This window comes from Mesoplodon bidens, assembly GCF_964165515.1.
Source record: "Mesoplodon bidens genome assembly, chromosome: 7".
Taxonomy (NCBI): domain Eukaryota; kingdom Metazoa; phylum Chordata; class Mammalia; order Artiodactyla; family Ziphiidae; genus Mesoplodon; species Mesoplodon bidens.
In genome coordinates, this window is record NC_138164.1 from 81,466,519 (window position 1) to 81,478,001 (window position 11,483).

Consider the following 11,483-nt stretch of genomic DNA (forward strand, 5'->3'; position numbering starts at 1 on the left):
TCCTGATGTTCAGCCTTTTTCCATTCCAGTTTTCTTAACAAAGAAGGAAAGAAAAATAGAAACAGAAAACAAATGTGCGTACAATATGGCTCTGGCAACTGTCGTTTTGAAATGTGGACGTCTTTTGAAAGTTTTGATTGATATACGACCCCAGGATTTGTTTTCAGGGCAGGTGTCCTTTACAGGCCTGCAATTATTTTGAATATCAACTGACCATTAGCGCTGGGATTAAAGCTGCTGTTGTGTGAAACGGCCACAAGGTGGCAGCAGTTCTCCTTTACCATATCTTGTTACTAGGTCAACAGAGCCTCAAAGGAAGTCGTGTTCTAGGGTGTAATTTAGAATGGAATGTGCCTGGAAAAGGCCCTTTAAGTTTGTCTCACTACTTCTTGTTTGTTTTTTTAACTTAATTTTTATTTTTTATCATAGCAAGTTTGATTACAATGTTTGCCTTGTTGTAGGTTTGCAAGATGTGGTTCTTTCACACATATACATATGTCTATTCTTCCTGGGATCCATTTCCCATGTACGTTATGACAGAATGTTGAGTAGTCTTCTCTTGGTATTCCATAGGTCTTGGATGATTATATATTTCACCTCTGTTTGTATATGTCTGTTAACCCCAATGTCCTAATGTATCCAATCCTCACACCTTTCCTTTGGTGAACCATAAGTTTTTTTAATGAATCTGTGATTGCCCTTCTCTGTGGAAATAATTTCACTGGTATCAGTTTTTAGGTAACACCTAAAAGTGATATCGTACGCTATGTGTCTTTCTCGTTCTGACTTACTACAAGTCGTGTGATTATTTCTAGACTCATCTATGGTGCTGCAAATGGCATTGTGTCCTTTTTTTCCTTGGCTGATATTCTGTCTGTACATGTACCAGTTCTTCTTTGTCCACTCATCTGTTGATGGAGTTTTTGGTTGCTTCCAAGTCTTGGCTATTTTAATACTGCGGCAATGCACATTTGCCTGCCTGTCTTTCCAATTCTGTCTTCTTAGGTTATAGGCCGAGGAGTGGGCCTCCTGGGTCATATGGTAGAAAAATGTTTACCTTGTAAAGGAACCTCCATTCTGTTCTCATTAGTGGCTCTTACCAGTTTACGCCCCCCTTAATGTTGAGGCTATGCACTTCTCCACAACATTTTCTGCATTTATTGTGTGTAGTTTTTTGCTGATGTTTATTCTGACTAGTGTGCGCTGATACCTCTTTGTGGTTGGATTTGCATGTGTCTCAGAATCCCTTGATATTGAGCTTTCTGCCATGTCCATTTTTTCTTCAAACTGTGAGTACAGCTTACCTCTTCAAATTGTTTTCTTGAAGTTTGTGTGACATTTAGAAATATTTTGGCCATTACCTCCCTCAATATATTTTGAGGGCAGGTTTCATTTACAGCCCTCCAGTACTGGTGCATATGAAGTGACCCTTAGCACAGGTTTCAAAGCTGCTCTTGCAGGTAACGGCCAGAGGACGGCAGCATTTCTGTTTTCCCAATCTGGTAACTAGGGAAACAGACCTTCCTGGCAGTGGTGTTCCTCCGTTATATAATAGAGTGCAATGTGCCCAGATAAACCCCCAAAATCCGATGTCTCCTCACTTATGTTTGTTTTCTAAATTGAATTTATTTTTTTATTGGAGTCATATTCCTTTGTGTACATGGACCACTTCTTCTTTGTGCATTCCTCTGTAGATGGATATTTTCATAGCTTCCATGTGTTGGCTATGGTAAATATTGCTGGAGTGCAGGATTGCCAGCCTGTGTCTTTTTTTTTTCGGTACGTGAGCCTCTCACTGCCGTGGCCCCTCCCATTGCAGAGCACAGGCTCGGGATGCACAGGCCCAGCAGCCATAGGTCACGGGACCAGCCGCTCCACGTCATGTGAGATCTTCCCGAACTGGGGCATGAACCCCTGTCCCCTGCATTGGCAGGCGGACTCTCAACCACTGCACCACCAGTGAAGCCCAGCCTGTGTCTTTCTGATTCTCATCCCCTCAGAAATAGGCCCAGCAGTGGGTATGCTTGATTGAATGGTAGCTCAGTATTTATCTTTTCAAGGCACCTCCTTTGTGTTTTCATTACTGGCTCTTACCATGTCCCACGTTGAACCGAGAGTATGCATTTCTCCAAAACCCCTGAAGCATTTATTGTTTGCCGAAGTTTTGCTGATGGCTATTCTGACTGGTGTGAGCTGTTAGGTTTTTGTAATTTGGATTTGCATGGCTTTAATTATTCCTAATGTTCAGCATTTTTCCATGCCTTTTAAAGTTTCTGGTAAAGAAAAACAGAAAAAATGGAGAGTACAATTAACCTCTTGCAATTGCCTTCTTGACAGGGTGCCCTCTTTTGAATTTTTTGGTCAATTTTCGACCCCAGGATTGTTTTTGAGGGCAGGTGTCATTTACAGGCCTGCAATGAGTGTGAATATTTAGTGACCATTAGCCCTGGGTTTAAAGCTGCTGTTGTGGGAAACGGCCACAAGGCGGCAGCATTTCTCCATTCCCAAATCTGGTTACTAGGGCAGCAGAGCCTCTCTGGAAGTCGTGTTCCTAGGGTGTAAGTTAGAATGGAATGTGCCAGCACAAACGCCCATACGTTTATGTCTCCTTAATTCTTGGTTTTCAAAATGTACTTAATCAGGGTAGAGATTAGATATTCTTTGTCCAGGTGTACACAATCTGGTTGATTTGTACAATATATACGTCTATTCATGTTCAGATCCTCTTCCCATGTAAAATATTACAGAGTGTTCTGTAGATCTCCCTTGCTATATGGTCAGGCTTTTTGATATATGTTTATAATATGTATTTCTATACGTATGGTAACACTAATCTTAATGTACCATTTCACCCACCTATCCTTTTAGATAAGGATACTTTAGCATACTTCTAAGTCTGTGAGTGTCTTTCTCTGGAAATATGTTCATTTGTGTTAGGTATTAGTTAACACCTATAAGTGATATCATAGGATATAGGTCTTTTGCCTTCTGACTTACCTCATGGTCTGTGATTATCTCCAAGCTCATCTATGGTGCCTCAAATAGCAGTGTTTCATTGTTTTCCATGGCTAATATTCTGTTGTATACATAGACCACTTCTTTATCCATTCATCTGTTGGTGCTCATTTTGGTTGCTTCACTATCTTCGCTATTGTGAATAAGGCTGCAGTGCAGCTTTGCAGCCTGGGTCTTCTCATTTCAGGTCTCAGGTGAGAGGTCCAGTGGTGTGACTGCTGGATTGAATGGTACCTCAATTTGTATTTTAATTGCACCTCCCTTCTGTTCTCATTATTGGGTATTACCACTTTACATCTTACCAGCAGAAAGAGGGTACACAGTTCTCTAAAACCCCTTCAATATTTATTGTTTGTAGACTTTGTGCTGATGGCCAGTCGACTGGTGTGAGTTGAAATCTTTTCTAGATTAGATTTGCATGAGTCTAATAATTACTGAGGTTGAGCTTTTATCCATTTTCCTACTTTTTTAAAAGAGAGTGAGTCAAACTTACTTCTTAATATTATTTTCTTGAAAACATCTGCCAGTTTTGAATATTTTTGGCCATTCCTTACCTCCGCACACTTGTTTAGGGCAGGTGTTCTTTACAGCCCTGTGTCCTTGAGAATGCAAAGCGACCATTAGCTGTGGGTTTAAAGCCGCTCTTGTGGGAAACGGCCACAAGGTGGCAGCATTGCTACATTTCCCACTGTGGGTTTTGGGCAACAGAGCTTTCCTGGAAATCGTGTTAGTAAGCTGCAAATTAGAGTGGAATGTGCCAGCTCAAACACCCAAGAGCTTATATCTCTTAAATTGTTGTTTGTTTTTTAAATTTAATTTTTACTAATTATCAGAGCAAATTTGATAAAAATGTAGATTCTCCTAGGGGTACAGTTTGTGGTTCATCCTATCAATGTATCTGTCTATTCCTCTTTGGATCCTTTCCCCTGTATGTTATTATAGAGTGCTGAGTAGACCACTCTTTGTATTCCATAGGTATTTTGTTCTTATATATTTCATATGTATTAGTACATGCCTGTTAACCCCCATATCCTAATTCATACATTCCTTACACCTTTCATTTGGTTAAACATAATTTGGATTTCTGAATCTATGCATGTCCTCCTCTTGGAAATTATTTCATGGGTATCAATTTGTAGGTAACACCTATAAGTGATGTCATAGGATGTCTGTCTTTCGGTTTCTTTCTTATTTCAAGTTGGGTGATTATCTCTAGACACTTCTCAGGTGGTGCCAACGGCACTGTTCCATGCTTTTACATGGCTCATATTGCATTGCATACATGGAGGAATTCTTGGTGCATTTTTCTATTGATAGACATTTTGGATTCTTCCAAATTTTGGCTATGGTACATGTTGCTGCAGTGCAGGAATGCCAGCCTGCGTCTTTTTGATTCTGGTCTACTCAGGTGATAGGCCCATGAGTGGGCCTACCAGATCACATGGTAGCTCCATTTTTACCCTTAAACGCACCTCCATTCTGTTCTCACTACTGGCTCTTACCAGGTTACATCCAACCAGCAGCGAAAGGGTACACAGTTTTCTAAATCCCCTCCAGCATTTATTCTTTGTAGACATTTTTTGCTGATGATCCTTCTGAAGGCTGTGAGGTGAAAGTTTTTGTACACTGGATTTGCATGGCTTCATTAATTCCTGATGTTCAGCCTTTTTCCATTCCAGTTTTCTTAACAAAGAAGGAAAGAAAAATAGAAACAGAAAACAAATGTGCGTACAATATGGCTCTGGCAACTGTCGTTTTGAAATGTGGACGTCTTTTGAAAGTTTTGATTGATATACGACCCCAGGATTTGTTTTCAGGGCAGGTGTCCTTTACAGGCCTGCAATTATTTTGAATATCAACTGACCATTAGCGCTGGGATTAAAGCTGCTGTTGTGTGAAACGGCCACAAGGTGGCAGCAGTTCTCCTTTACCATATCTTGTTACTAGGTCAACAGAGCCTCAAAGGAAGTCGTGTTCTAGGGTGTAATTTAGAATGGAATGTGCCTGGAAAAGGCCCTTTAAGTTTGTCTCACTACTTCTTGTTTGTTTTTTTAACTTAATTTTTATTTTTTATCATAGCAAGTTTGATTACAATGTTTGCCTTGTTGTAGGTTTGCAAGATGTGGTTCTTTCACACATATACATATGTCTATTCTTCCTGGGATCCATTTCCCATGTACGTTATGACAGAATGTTGAGTAGTCTTCTCTTGGTATTCCATAGGTCTTGGATGATTATATATTTCACCTCTGTTTGTATATGTCTGTTAACCCCAATGTCCTAATGTATCCAATCCTCACACCTTTCCTTTGGTGAACCATAAGTTTTTTTAATGAATCTGTGATTGCCCTTCTCTGTGGAAATAATTTCACTGGTATCAGTTTTTAGGTAACACCTAAAAGTGATATCGTACGCTATGTGTCTTTCTCGTTCTGACTTACTACAAGTCGTGTGATTATTTCTAGACTCATCTATGGTGCTGCAAATGGCATTGTGTCCTTTTTTTCCTTGGCTGATATTCTGTCTGTACATGTACCAGTTCTTCTTTGTCCACTCATCTGTTGATGGAGTTTTTGGTTGCTTCCAAGTCTTGGCTATTTTAATACTGCGGCAATGCACATTTGCCTGCCTGTCTTTCCAATTCTGTCTTAGGTTATAGGCCGAGGAGTGGGCCTCCTGGGTCAAATGGTAGAAAAATGTTTACCTTGTAAAGGAACCTCCATTCTGTTCTCATTAGTGGCTCTTACCAGTTTACGCCCCCCTTAATGTTGAGGCTATGCACTTCTCCACAACATTTTCTGCATTTATTGTGTGTAGTTTTTTGCTGATGTTTATTCTGACTAGTGTGCGCTGATACCTCTTTGTGGTTGGATTTGCATGTGTCTCAGAATCCCTTGATATTGAGCTTTCTGCCATGTCCATTTTTTCTTCAAACTGTGAGTACAGCTTACCTCTTCAAATTGTTTTCTTGAAGTTTGTGTGACATTTAGAAATATTTTGGCCATTACCTCCGTCAATACATTTTGAGGGCAGGTTTCATTTACAGCCCTCCAGTACTGGTGCATATGAAGTGACCCTTAGCACAGGTTTCAAAGCTGCTCTTGCAGGTAACGGCCAGAGGACGGCAGCATTTCTGTTTTCCCAATCTGGTAACTAGGGAAACGGACCTTCCTGGCAGTGGTGTTCCTCCGTTATATAATAGAGTGCAATGTGCCCAGATAAACTCCCAAAATCCGATGTCTCCTCACTTATGTTTGTTTTCTAAATTGAATTTATTTTTTTATTGGAGTCATATTCCTTTGTGTACATGGACCACTTCTTGTTTGTGCATTCCTCTGTAGATGGATATTTTCATAGCTTCCATGTGTTGGCTATGGTAAATATTGCTGGAGTGCAGGATTGCCAGCCTGTGTCTTTTTTTTTTCGGTACGTGAGCCTCTCACTGCCGTGGCCCCTCCCATTGCAGAGCACAGGCTCGGGATGCACAGGCCCAGCAGCCATAGGTCACGGGACCAGCCACTCCACGTCATGTGAGATCTTCCCGAACTGGGGCATGAACCCCTGTCCCCTGCATTGGCAGGCGGACTCTCAACCACTGCACCACCAGTGAAGCCCAGCCTGTGTCTTTCTGATTCTCATCCCCTCAGAAATAGGCCCAGCAGTGGGTATGCTTGATTGAATGGTAGCTCAGTATTTATCTTTTCAAGGCACCTCCTTTGTGTTTTCATTACTGGCTCTTACCATGTCCCACGTTGAACCAAGAGTATGCATTTCTCCAAAACCCCTGAAGCATTTATTGTTTGCCGAAGTTTTGCTGATGGCTATTCTGACTGGTGTGAGCTGTTAGGTTTTTGTAATTTGGATTTGCATGGCTTTAATTATTCCTAATGTTCAGCATTTTTCCATGCCTTTTAAAGTTTCTGGTAAAGAAAAACAGAAAAAATGGAGAGTACAATTAACCTCTTGCAATTGCCTTCTTGACAGGGTGCCCTCTTTTGAATTTTTTGGTCAATTTTCGACCCCAGGATTGTTTTTGAGGGCAGGTGTCATTTACAGGCCTGCAATGAGTGTGAATATTTAGTGACCATTAGCCCTGGGTTTAAAGCTGCTGTTGTGGGAAATGGCCACAAGGCGGCAGCATTTCTCCATTCCCAAATCTGGTTACTAGGGCAGCAGAGCCTCTCTGGAAGTCGTGTTCCTAGGTTGTAAGTTAGAATGGAATGTGCCAGCAGAAACGCCCATACGTTTATGTCTCCTTAATTCTTGGTTTTCAAAATGTACTTAATCAGGGTAGAGATTAGATATTCTTTGTCCAGGTGTACACAATCTGGTTGATTTGTACAATATATACGTCTATTCATGTTCAGATCCTCTTCCCATGTAAAATATTACAGAGTGTTCTGTAGATCTCCCTTGCTATATGGTCAGGCTTTTTGATATATGTGTATAATATGTATTTCTATACGTATGGTAACACTAATCTTAATGTACCATTTCGCCCACCTATCCTTTTAGATAAGCATACTTCTAAGTCTGTGAGCGTCTTTCTCTGTGGAAATATGTTCATTTGTGTTAGTTATTAGTTAACGCCTATAAGTGATATCATAGGATATAGGTCTTTTGCCTTCTGACTTACCTCATGGTCTGTGATTATCTCCAAGCTCATCTATGGTGCCTCAAATAGCAGTGTTTCATTGTTTTCCATGGCTAATATTCTGTTGTATACATAGACCACTTCTTTATCCATTCATCTGTTGGTGCTCATTTTGGTTGCTTCACTATCTTGGCTATTGTGAATAAGGCTGCAGTGCAGCTTTTGCAGCCTGGGTCTTTTCATTTCAGGTCTCAGGTGAGAGGTCCAGTGGTGTGACTGCTGGATTGAATGGTACCTCAATTTGTATTTTAATTGCACCTCCCTTCTGTTCTCATTATTGGGTACTACCACTTTACCTCTCACCAGCAGAAAGAGGGTACACAGTTCTCTAAAACCCCTTCAATATTTATTGTTTGTAGACTTTGTGCTGATGGCCAGTCGACTGGTGTGAGTTGAAGTCTTTTTGTAGATTAGATTTGCATGAGTCTAATAATTACTGAGGTTGAGCTTTTATCCATTTTCCTATTTTTTTAAAAGGGAGTGAGTCAAACTTACTTCTTCATATTATTTTCTTGAAAAATCTGCCAGTTTTGAATATTTTTGACCATTCCTTACCTCCGCACACTTGTTTAGGGCAGGTGTCCTTTACAGCCCTGAGTCCTTGAGAATGCAAAGCGACCATTAGCTGTGGGTTTAAAGCCGCTCTTGTGGGAAACGGCCACAAGGTGGCAGCATTTCTACATTTCCAACTGTGGGTTTTGGGCAACAGAGCTTTCCTGGAAATCGTGTTAGTAAGCTGCAAATTAGAGTGGAATGTGCAGGCTCAAACCCCCAAGAGCTTATATCTCTTAAATTGTTGTTTGTTTTTTAAATTTAATTTTTACTAATTATCAGAGCAAATTTGATAAAAATGTAGATTCTCCTAGGGGTACAGTTTCTGGTTCATCCTATCAATGTATCTGTCTATTCCTCTTTGGATCCTTTCCCCTGTATGTGATTATAGAGTGTTGAGTAGACCACTCTTTGTATTCCATAGGTATTTTGTGATTATATATTTCATATGTATTAGTACATGCCTGTTAACCCCCATATCCTAATTCATACATTCCTTACACCTTTTCATTTGGTTAAACATAATTTGGATTTCTGAATCTATGCATGTCCTCCTCTTGGAAATTATTTCATGGGTATCAATTTGTAGGTAACACCTATAAGTGATGTCATAGGATGTCTGGTCTACTCAGGTGATAGGCCCATGAGTGGGCCTACCAGATCACATGGTAGCTCCATTTTTACCCTTAAACGCACCTCCATTCTGTTCTCACTACTGGCTCTTACCAGGTTACATCCAACCAGCAGCAAAAGGGTACACAGTTCTCTAAAACCCCTCCAGCATTTATTCTTTGTAGACATTTTTTGCTGATGATCCTTCTGAAGGCTGTGAGGTGAAAGTTTTTGTACAATGGATTTGCATGGCTTCATTAATTCCTGATGTTCAGCCTTTTTTCATTCCAGTTTTCTTAACAAAGAAGGAAAGAAAAATAGAAACAGAAAACAAATGTGCGTACAATATGGCTCTGGCAACTGTCGTTTTGAAATGTGGACGTCTTTTGAAAGTTTTGATTGATATACGACCCCAGGATTTGTTTTCAGGGCAGGTGTCCTTTACAGGCCTGCAATTATTTTGAATATCAACTGACCATTAGCGCTGGGATTAAAGCTGCTGTTGTGTGAAATGGCCACAAGGTGGCAGCAGTTCTCCTTTACCATAACTTGTTACTAGGTCAACAGAGCCTCAAAGGAAGTCGTGTTCTAGGGTGTAATTTAGAATGGAATGTGCCAGGAAAAAGCCCTTTATGTTTGTCTCACTACTTCTTGTTTGTTTTTTAACTTAATTTTTATTTTTTATCACAGCAAGTTTGATTACAATGTTTGCCTTGTTGTAGGTTTGCAAGATGTGGTTCTTTCACACATATACATATGTCTATTCTTCCTGGGATCCATTTCCCATGTACATTATGACAGAATGTTGAGTAGTCTTCTCTTGGTATTCCATAGGTCTTGGATGATTATATATTTCACCTCTGTTTGTATATGTCTGTTAACCCCAATATCCTAATGTATCCAATCCTCACACCTTTCCTTTGGTGAACCATAAGTTTGTTTAATGAATCTGTGATTGCCCTTCTCTGTGGAAATAATTTCACTGGTATCAATTTTTAGGTAACACCTAAAAGTGATATCGTACGCTATGTGTCTTTCTCGTTCTGACTTACTACAAGTCGTGTGATTAATTGTAGACTCATCTATGGTGCTGCAAATGGCATTGTGTCCTTTTTTCCCTTGGCTGATATTCTGTCTGTACATGTACCAGTTCTTCTTTGTCCACTCATCTGTTGATGGAGTTTTTGGTTGCTTCCAAGTCTTGGCTATTTTAATACTGTGGCAATGCACATTTCCCTGCCTGTGTCTTTCCAATTCTGTCTTCTTAGGTTATAGGCCCAGGAGTGGGCCTCCTGGATCATATGGTAGCAAAATGTTTACCTTGTAAAGGAACCTCCATTCTGTTCTTATTAGTGGCTCTTACCAGTTTACGTCCCCCTTAATGTTGAGGCTATGCACTTCTCCACAACATCTTCTGCATTTATTGTGTGTAGTTTTTGCTGATGTTTATTCTGACTAGTGTGCACTGATACCTCTTTGTGGTTGGATTTGCATGTGTCTCAGAATCCCTTGATATTGAGCTTTCTGGCATGTCCATTTTTTCTTCAAACTGTGAGTACAGCTTACCTCTTCAAATTGTTTTCTTGAAGTATGTGTGACATTTAGAAATATTTTGGCCATTACCTCCCTCAATACATTTTGAGGGCAGGTTTCATTTACAGCCCTCCAGTACTGGTGCATATGAAGTGACCCTTAGCACAGGTTTCAAAGCTGCTCTTGCAGGTAATGGCCAGAGGACGGCAGCATTTCTGTTTTCCCAATCTGGTAACTAGGGAAACAGACCTTCCTGGCAGTGGTGTTCCTCCGTTATATAATAGAGTGCAATGTGCCCAGATAAACCCCCAAAATCCGATGTCTCCTCACTTATGTTTGTTTTCTAAATTGAATTTATTTATTTTTTTATTGGAGTCATATTCCTTTGTGTACATGGACCACTTCTTCTTTGTGCATTCCTCTGTAGATGGATATTTTCATAGCTTCCATGTGTTGGCTATGGTAAATATTGCTGGAGTGCAGGATTGCCAGCCTGTGTCTTTTTATTTTTCGGTACGTGAGCCTCTCACTGCCGTGGCCCCTCCCATTGCAGAGCACAGGCTCGGGATGCACAGGCCCAGCAGCCATGGGTCACGGGACCAGCCGCTCCACGTCATGTGAGATCTTCCCGAACTGGGGCATGAACCCCTGTCCCCTGCATTGGCAGGCGGACTCTCAACCACTGCACCACCAGTGAAGCCCAGCCTGTGTCTTTCTGATTCTCATCCCCTCAGAAATAGGCCCAGCAGTGGGTATGCTTGATTGAATGGTAGCTCAGTATTTATCTTTTCAAGGCACCTCCTTTGTGTTTTCATTACTGGCTCTTACCATGTCCCACGTTGAACCAAGAGTATGCATTTCTCCAAAACCCCTGAAGCATTTATTGTTTGCCGAAGTTTTGCTGATGGCTATTCTGACTGGTGTGAGCTGTTAGGTTTTTGTAATTTGGATTTGCATGGCTTTAATTATTCCTAATGTTCAGCATTTTTCCATGCCTTTTAAAGTTTCTGGTAAAGAAAAACAGAAAAAATGGAGAGTACAATTAACCTCTTGCAATTGCCTTCTTGACAGGGTGCCCTCTTTTGAATTTTTTGGTCAATTTTCGACCCCAGGATTG